Source organism: Bos javanicus, chromosome 8 (genome assembly GCF_032452875.1).
Source record: "Bos javanicus breed banteng chromosome 8, ARS-OSU_banteng_1.0, whole genome shotgun sequence".
Lineage (NCBI taxonomy): Eukaryota > Metazoa > Chordata > Mammalia > Artiodactyla > Bovidae > Bos > Bos javanicus.
Genome location: NC_083875.1, coordinates 105,458,953 through 105,467,807, shown reverse-complemented (window position 1 = coordinate 105,467,807; position 8,855 = coordinate 105,458,953). Strand labels below are relative to the sequence as shown.

The 8,855-nt window shown below is 39.8% G+C and overlaps 1 non-coding gene across 1 annotated transcript; it reads left to right on the top strand.

The window, feature by feature from the left end:
* Positions 1 to 3,744: 3,744 nt before the first annotated feature.
* LOC133253585 (U6 spliceosomal RNA) lies at positions 3,745 to 3,851 on the top strand. Its single transcript, XR_009738361.1, has one exon. It is a non-coding gene; the product is annotated as a U6 spliceosomal RNA (small nuclear RNA).
* The last annotated feature ends 5,004 nt before the right edge of the window (positions 3,852 to 8,855 follow it).

The window sequence follows — 8,855 nt, the reverse complement described above, 5'->3', positions numbered from 1 at the left end:
GTTGTTGTTGTTCCTTTTATCTTCACCCACTGGTATTCAGTTTCACAACACTTGTTGGTGTTATCAATGCATCTACTTCTCAGGTTTCCTTACCACCATTTCTCATTAAATGTTTAGTTTTGGATGTTTAAATAAATCACCCAAATAGTTGCATAACATTAAATTGTTGTTGTTGTTGCTGTGTGTTTGTGTGTGTGTGTGTGTGCACGCTAAGTTGCTTCAGTTGTGTCTGACTTTGAGCAACCCCATGGACTGTAGCCCTCCAGGCTTCTATGTCCACAGGATTCTTCAGGCAAGAATACTGGAGTGGGTTGCCATTCCCTTCTCCAGGGGACCTTCCTGACCCAGGGATCGAACCCACATCTCTTATATCTTCTGTATTGGCAGGCAGTTCTTTACCACCAGTGCCACCTGGGAAATCCTTAAATTGTTACCTATAGTGTAAATAAACTCTTCTGTAACCCAAGGGACGATTTTATGGCTAAAAGATGGAGATATGGTTTAATAGGCCCTTTGGATTATCCTGCGGATGATGTGTCTGGTTGAGATGCGTCTGGTGAAGAATGAGCTTTTGGGAATGAGAGCAAGGTCCATCATAATCTGACACAGAGAACTTTGGCATTCATTTAGCCTTCCAAGATTTAGTTTCCTTGTCAGAAATACGGAAACTATGCACGTGATATTTGCATGTATTGCACAATACGGTGTATGAGGAGAAACATTCAGTGAAGTGTCTGATGTGCGAGCTCTGTCAATGACAGCTATGCTTTATTATTGAGGATTGCTATTTACACTTTGATGCCAGTTACATGACTTTCATGGTCTATTCCCCAGGTCATGGACTGTGTTAGAATTTGTTATTTTTGAATAAGTGAGATACTGTGCTTATCAATGCATCTCCACATACATAGCACTATTTCCATAAAGACTTTCTGTTTTTTATTTCCCATGCTCTTTCTCCTTCAGGGAGAGGTGGAGATAACCATTGTGCTATCAGTTATGGTAATCGGATGACCAGAGTGCAACCGTCAAGCTTCACAGGTGCTCAGCATTCAGTCTCTAATCTTTTGCCATATTGCCATTTCCCCTCATTTCTCTGCTCTCTTCTACTCCTCAGCCTCACTGATTTCGCAATACTGAGCAATTTACAAATCTCTTTCACTTCCTGACTTTTTCTAACCGTGTCCTCAGGGTCTCACCTTCCACTACAAGGAGTTAATCAAGGTACTTTGATAGACAAACATTTCCCACCCCAGGAGGATTTTAGGGCAGCTGTTAGGTTAATATATCTATTTCTTCCCCCTATAATTAGAACAGAAGGATGTACGTAATCCAAGAGGTTACTAACTGACTGAGCCACACTGAGAGGCAGGTAGGAAAGTTAGAGCGGGCTTCTCCAAGCATGTGTCGTTTGTCCTATTGGAGCTGAACCCTGAAGGATGAGATGGCCAGGGAGTTAGCCCTAGGTCAACGCTGTTTCAGGTCACAATGAGACAGACCCAATTAGGTGAGCTCCCAGCGTGCTCAGAGGGAACGTTCACCACCAGCAAGGACCATTAGAGTTAAAACAAGTTGCAAAATCAGGAAAGGACTCCTGAAGGGTGAGGAGGGGACGTGTTTCTGGACATTTGTTCTGAGTTGGAAAACAGTGTTTGTGTGTTCATTAAAACAGCATCAAAACAAAAGACCCTCCAGGAAGTCCCAGTAACCAAGGTTATCAGTATTAAGAAGGCAGAGCCCTAGTCCCTGGGTAGACATTCTATCATGAAAAAGCCTCATTTAGAAATATTGATGAATTGATCTATATCATGTTTTCCTTTTTAATGCTTAAAACACTGGTGGTGTGTTTACATAATTGGAAGGAGGAGGCAGGAAATGGAAGGAAAGCCATATTATTCACTTCGAAAGTGCCTTTGGATGAGCAAAATGAGGGCAAAACCTTGCAAAGAAGATTTTCAAGAGTTTTGTTCATAGAAGCACCAGACTGGAAGAAGGAGGTTTCATATTTGGTATGTGCTTAGTCACTTAGTCGTGTCTGACTCTTTGTGACCCCATGGATTGTAGCCCTCCAGGTTCCTCTATCCATGGGGATTCTCCAGGCAAGAATACTGGAGTGGGTTGCCATGTCCTCCTCCAGGGGATCTTCCCCCCTCAGGGATTGAACCTAGGTCTCCCACATTGCAGGTGGATTCTTTACCATCTGAGCCACCAGGGAAGCTTTGGAGAGGATATCAAAGCAAAACTCTTTGGAGAGCATATCAAAGTAAAGCTCGAGAGGTGAAGCAGCTAAGGACAGACATATTCCTTAAGTCTGGCATTGTGTCCATGTCAGCCAAACAGCAGACACTAAGAATTCTCAGGTCCAGGTTCTCTCTTACCCATCCCCCCTCACTCTCACTCTACTAGTTCTTTAAGTTATTGCTCCTAAAAATGTCTTTATTCTGTTGAATTCACTCTCCCTAATGCTACTACCCTGGTACAAGAACATTTATATTTTTGCTTTATTGCTCCAGCTTATTCTTTAAACTTTGACTTGCACTCAGAGGATTCAAGGATCTTGTTAAATTGCAGATTCTGATTCAGTAGTGCTGAGACAAGGCCCAGGATTCTGCATTTCTAACAGACTATCAAGTGTGCCTTGGTGGCTGGTTGGAGAACTACACTTAGAGCAGTGACGTAGTAGGCACAGAAGCAGGTCATGAAGCCTCCATAATTCATGTTCTTACACTACCCCAGGCAGCCTTCTAAAGGGTTTTGGGAGTATCTAGAGGATCCCAGAAGATGAAGCAAGGGCTGCTAGATGGAATTAAAGCAAAATCTTACTGTCTGGAAGATGATTCTGACATCAAGAGCTGTTGAACAATAATTTGGACGGCATTATGAGATGAGTATCCTTCATTATGGGGATTTCCTGGCAGCTCAGCCATGAAGAAATCTGCCAGTGCAGCAGATGCAGGTTTGACCCCTGGGTCGGGAAGATCCCCGGAGAAGGAAATGGTAACCCAATCCAGTATTCTTGCCTGGGAAACCCCATGGACAGAGGAGCCTTGTGAGCTACAGTCCATGGGCTTGCAAAGAGTCAGACATGACTTAGTGACTAAACAACAACACCCTTCATTTTAAATATTCAAGAAAAGAGAAAGCAGTATTTTTCTGTCATTTTATTGGATTGGCCAAAATGTTCTTTTGAGTTTTCTATAAGACGGTATGGAATACCCAAACAAACGTTTTGGCCAACGTATTACTATGAAAATTTCAAACATAATTCTCGATTCTACAATTAGCATCTTACTATATGCTTGCTTTATCCATCCATCCCTCTGTTTATCTGACAATACAATATTGTTTTTTATGCCTACATAGGCTTTACTGAAGTTCAGTATTTTTTTATTTTTTGTGGGATGAAATGTACATGCAGTGGATGCACAAATCCTGAGTTACTATTTGATGAGGTTTGACAAATGCATATACCTTTGTGACCCAAACATCTATCAAGATATAAAACAGTACCATCACACCAAAATCTTTTCATCCCACTCCACAGTCTTCACTCCTATCATCCTAAATGCAACTAGTTTTCCTAATTGGTTTTGCCATAGTTTAATTTTGCTTCTTCTAAACTTTCACATCAGTGAGATTAGGAATTATTTACTCTTTTGTGTGAAGCTTCTTTTGCACTAAGTTTTTGCGATTCATCTGTGTCATTACATAGTTAAGAGGCATACAGTAATTAAGATCCCTGTAGCGCTCACTTCAGCAGCACATATACTAAAACTGGAATGACACAGAGAATATTAGCATGTCCCCGGCACAAGGATGACATGCAAGTTTGTGAACCACTCCATATTTTTGTGTATACCTATGGCCAATTCATGTTGAGGTTTGACAGAAAACAACAAAGTTCTGTAAAGCAATTATCCTTCAATAAAAAAGTAAATTTAAAAAAAGATTCCTATAGTAAAAGTCTATAATTTGTTCTTTTTCTTTTATGTTTTTTAAAAGAATCTGAGATATGATTAATATAGCATAAATTTACCCCTTTAAAGTATACAAATTAGTGGTTGTTAGTATATTCACAAGGTGTGTAACCATTACCACTATCTAATTCCAGAAAATTTCATCACCACCAAGAGAAATCCTGTACACATTGGCAGTTACTCCTCAATCCTTCTTTTTGTCCCAGTTTCAGTTCCAGTTCAGTCGCTCAGTCATGTCTCACTCTTTGTGACCCCGTTAACCGCAGCACGCCAGGCCTCCCTGTCCATCACCAACTGCCGGAGTTCACCCAAACCCATGTCCACTGAGTCGGTGATGCCATCCAACCATCTCATCCTCTGTCGTCCCCTTCTCCTCCTGCCCTCAATCTTTCCCAGCATCAGAGTCTTTTCAAATGAGTCAACTCTTTGCATCAGGTGGCCAAAGTATTGGAGTTTCAGCTTCAGCATCAGTCCTTCCAATGAACACCCAGGACTGATCTCCTTGAGGATGGACTGGTTGGATCTCCTTGCAGTCCAAGGGACTCTCAAGAGTCTTCTCCAACACCACAGTTCAAAAGCAACAATTCTTCGGCACTCAGCTTTCTTTATAGTCCAACTGTCACATCCATACATGACCACTGGAAAAACCATAGCCTTGACTAGATGGACCTTTGTTGACAAAGTAATGTCTCTGCTTTTGAATATGCTGTCTAGGTTGATCATAACTTTCCTTCAAAGGAGTAAGCATTTTTTAATCTTTTCTTCTCAGCCTCTGGCAATCATTATTTTACTTTATATCTCTATGGATTTGCCTATTCTGGACATTTTGTATCATATCCTCTATTATGAAGTTATCACAGTGTTTTTTTGTTTTTTTTTTTGTTTTTCTCCTCCATCCTCCTATTGATATAAACCTGGGTCATTCCCAGTTTGGGGCTATTTTGACTACATCTTCTTTGAATATTCATGTAAAGGTATTTTTTTGGCATATGATTTTATTTTCTTAGGCCAATGCCTACAATTAGGATTACTGGTGGATAGTATTGTTATATGTTTAGTTCTATAAGAAACCACAACAAGTATTTCCAAAGCAATAATACCATTTTATGTTTCCATGAACATTGTATGAGAGTTCTGGTTGCTCTACATGCTCAGCCATCTGGTGTTGTCAATTCTTTTTTTTTTTTTTTTTTAATTTAGGCTATTCTGGTGGGTACAACAATATTTAAGAGGCAGGTAGAAGTTAAGATTCCTTTAGTATGAGGAGCTTGGACAGGAATGTCTCCACAGAGCTCAGAGCTTCTGGGGTTCCAAACCAAGTTATATGCACACTTGTGTTAGCTTTATATTGCTGCCATTAAAAAAGAAAAACAAAACAAAAAACTACCACACACAGTGAAGTAAAACAACACTTATTTATTATCTCACTGTTCTCTAGGCCAGAAACCTGGGTTCACTCAGCTGTTCCTCTGTCTTCAGTCTCACAATGCTGAAATCAACCTGTCAGCTGTCTTGGGCTCTCAACAGGAGGCTCCAAAGAAGAATTCATTTAGGTTGTTGGAGGAATCCACGATCCATAAGGTTGTAGAACAAAAGTCCCTATTTCCTTTGTGGCTGTTAGCTGGAGGCCACTCTGAGTTCTTCAGGGCCCCTTTTTAGCCCTCATACCTGCCCCCTCCATCACAGAAGCCAGCCGTTGGGGATTATACTCGCACTTGCAATCGCCCTGACTTCCCTTCTACCACAACTCCTCTGCTTCTACCTGGAAAATCCAGCCAGGATAAATCAGGATAATCTTCCTATCTTAATATATGTAACCTTGATCACATCTACAGAGCCTCTTTTGACATGTAATCTAACATGGTCACATGACTCAGGAATTAGGACACGGACGTCTATGCGGGGCAATTATTCTTCAACCACAGCTCCTTTAAGTGACAAATGCCCAGACCTCTGGCAGATGACAAGCTTTGGGGTCTGAGGTTTCACCTTCCACGCTGTTACAGCTTTTCCCCCCTCTGTCAACATTTTGTCGACTCTGATTAAATGCTTCTGGTATTTTATATAACCCAATCAAGAACAGCTTAATATGGACTATTTCAGTTTCACTTGGTAGTTTTAAGAGTGTTCATAGCATTGGTGTAAGAATTCAATGAGATAATATTTTTTTTTTGTTCCCAAAGGAATTTATTTTATGTTTATTTTTATACAAGGAGCAAAAATAGCATATTAAGTATCATTAAGAACATTTTTCAAAGACTCTGAACTTCCAAGTCAGCAATAGAGAGAGAGAAATAGAGAAGGAAGGTTTTAGTGTGAATTGCTAGGCAGCATATGTACACGTTTTTAAGGCATCTTATTGTTGGCAGTGTTTTCCGTGAGCACCCTATGAAACATGTTGTTTAACCCCTACAGCAATCTTGTTCATTATCCACAAAGGCTATGAAATGCTTGTGCTGGCAGTCACTTTCTATAAATAATTGGTTTTTGAGCTATTTAAAGAATACCCTCAAGACTCACAGTGCCTTGTTGGATTTTTTTCCATGGCACAGTCATTATTTAAAATGAATAAGAGAGAATGTCTTATTTTAATTTCAATTTGTGTTAGGGTGTAGTTGCTTTACAATGTTGTGTTAGCTTCTCCTATACAGCAAGGCGAAGCAGCTATACATATACATATATCCCCTGTTTTTTTGGATTTCCTTTCCATGTAGGTCCCCATAGCTAATCAATGCAAGGAAAAGCATGTGGGATAGTGCTTGCCAGAAAGTAACTGCTAAGGAAACTTCACGTGGGCCAGCCACATCGCTGTTCCTCCTCAAGCCTCTATTTTCTCTTGATTATGATGCTTATGTTGACTAGTCTTTGCTTTCCCATCTGCTCTCTGACCTGAGAGGCAGACCTCTACATGACATATCAGTGACGATCTATTTACATGATAGATCAGTGGGCAACATCTGCCCACTGGTGTTCAGTTGGATTTGGCCCCCGGAAGGAACAGGTGAGAGATTGAAGGGAGAGAGATGACTGAGAGTGGCATTTTATTCTTCTGCTCCTTGTTAGGTCCCGTAAAAGCAGTGACTGGTCATTCATCCAAAGCCCACCACCACTTCAGAGCTCACGAACCACAACCATAGGCTGCTCTCTCTAGACTCTAATAACACTGTTCACTTTACTCTTCCCATCAGGCTAAGGATGCTAGTAGCTTCCACTATTGCTTGTCTCGTGTGCTGCACCATCTCTTGTTGATTTCCCTGACCATGATCACGCCTTCATAAATCATCTCTTCATTAACCTTTCCTGAATTATCCTTCTTATTGTACCAAGTTACTCTACATACTCGTCATGTGGTGTTGTCATTTTTTTTTTTTTTAATTTGAGCTATTCTGATGGGTCTAACAATATTTAACAGGCATGAAGTAGCAAAGATCCCTGTAGAATGAGGAGAGAAAAAAATGGAAATGTACTGGAACATTTCTGTAGATCCTTATCTATTTAGAATGTTGTAATCCCTTGGTTCTCAGGATGCATGAACTCTTCACAATTAGAATTTTATTGAGTGGTTAGTTTTGATAGAAAAGTTGAAGAATGTGAAGTAAATACACATCAAGTCTTTGAGAGTCTCACTCTTTCAATGATTCATTCAAAAATATTTATTTATTTATTTATTATTTTTTTTTTAGATAAATCTTAAGCATATTATTTAGTCTGCTTTATACTTGCTTAATTTGGATCTGTTTGATTTATAATTTCTTGATATGATTTATATAACATTTTCTCAATATGATTTCTAATTTCTTCCAGTAGAACCTCAGTTTTAGCTTTAGATATATTTTTTTTTATTCTAATGTACTTTATTATTTTTTTTTTTAATTTTTAATTTAATAATTTTAAAACATGTGTTCCCCATCCTGAACCCTCCTCCCTCCTCCCTCCCCATACCATCCCTCTGGGTCGTCCCAGTGCACCAGCCCCAAGTATCCAGCATCGTGCATTGAACCTGGACTGGCATCTCGTTTCATACATGACATTTCACATGTTTCAATGCCATTCTCCCAAATCTTCCCACCCTCTCCCTCTCCCACAGAGTCCATAAGCCTGTTCTATACATCAGTGTCTCTTTTGCTGTCTCGTATACAGGGTTATCGTTACCATCTTTCTAAATTCCATATATATGCGTTAGTATACTGTATTGGTGTTTTTCCTTCTGGCTTACTTCACTCTGTATAATAGGCTCCAGTTTCATCCACCTCATTAGAACTGATTCAAATGTATTCGTTTTAATGGCTGAGTAATACTCCATTGTGTATATGTACCACAGCTTTCTTATCCATTCATCTACTGATGGACATCTAGGTTGCTTCCATGTCCTGGCTATTATAAACAGTGCTGCGATGAACATTGGGTTACACGTGTCTCTTTCCCTTCTGGTTTCCTCAGTGTGTATGCCCAGCAGTGGGATTGCTGGATCATAAGGCAGTTCTATTTCCAGTTTTTTAAGGAATCTCCACACTGTTCTCCATAGTGGCTGTACTAGTTTGCATTCCCACCAACAGTGTAAGAGGGTTCCCTTTTCTCCACACCCTCTCCAGCATTTATTATTTGTAGATTTTTGGGTCGCAGCCATTCTGACTGGTGTGAAATGATATCTCATAGTGGTTTTGATTTGCATTTCTCTGATAATGAGTGATGTTGAGCATCTTTTCATGTGTCAAAAATATTTAATTGTGAACATGTCAAGGAGAGATGAATGTCTTATCCTTCTTATGTCTTCTTATCACTTCCTTTAAAACAATCAACTTCCTTTTTCTCTGAAATATTATGTCAAGGAAGAGGAGGCATACAATGAATATTTATTATCTGTTGAGTGATTCAAAC